The sequence below is a fragment of the Gekko japonicus genome, unplaced genomic scaffold, assembly GCF_001447785.1.
Source record: "Gekko japonicus isolate JY-2015 unplaced genomic scaffold, Gekko_japonicus_V1.1 scaffold1480, whole genome shotgun sequence".
In the NCBI taxonomy this organism is placed as follows: Eukaryota; Metazoa; Chordata; class Lepidosauria; order Squamata; family Gekkonidae; genus Gekko; species Gekko japonicus.
In genome coordinates, this window is record NW_015170930.1 from 402,749 (window position 1) to 403,109 (window position 361).

Sequence of the window (361 nt, forward strand, 5' to 3'; positions counted from 1 at the left end):
TTTTTTGGCTGCTTGTACATTATTGTGGGGTTCTTATGACCTAAGCGTAGCAGTCCTCAAACAGAGAAAGTTCAAGAGGGCTGTACAACATGATATTGCTGAACTTGAGTTCATTCACAAACTCAGAACTATGGACCTCCCATGGCTGAATGGGGACAGAGGATTCTTATCTTACTACAGGTGCTAATTTCCTGCCCTAAGCATTTCTCCCTTGCTCTATTCAAGCTGACTGCAATGCATACTGTGCCTCTGCATCCTATGTTGCTCCTCCCACCTTCTGACTGGGATCTAAAGACTCAGAGATCTGAAGAGAAGAGAGAGAGAGAGAGAGAGAGAGAGAGAAGAGATTGGATTTATACCC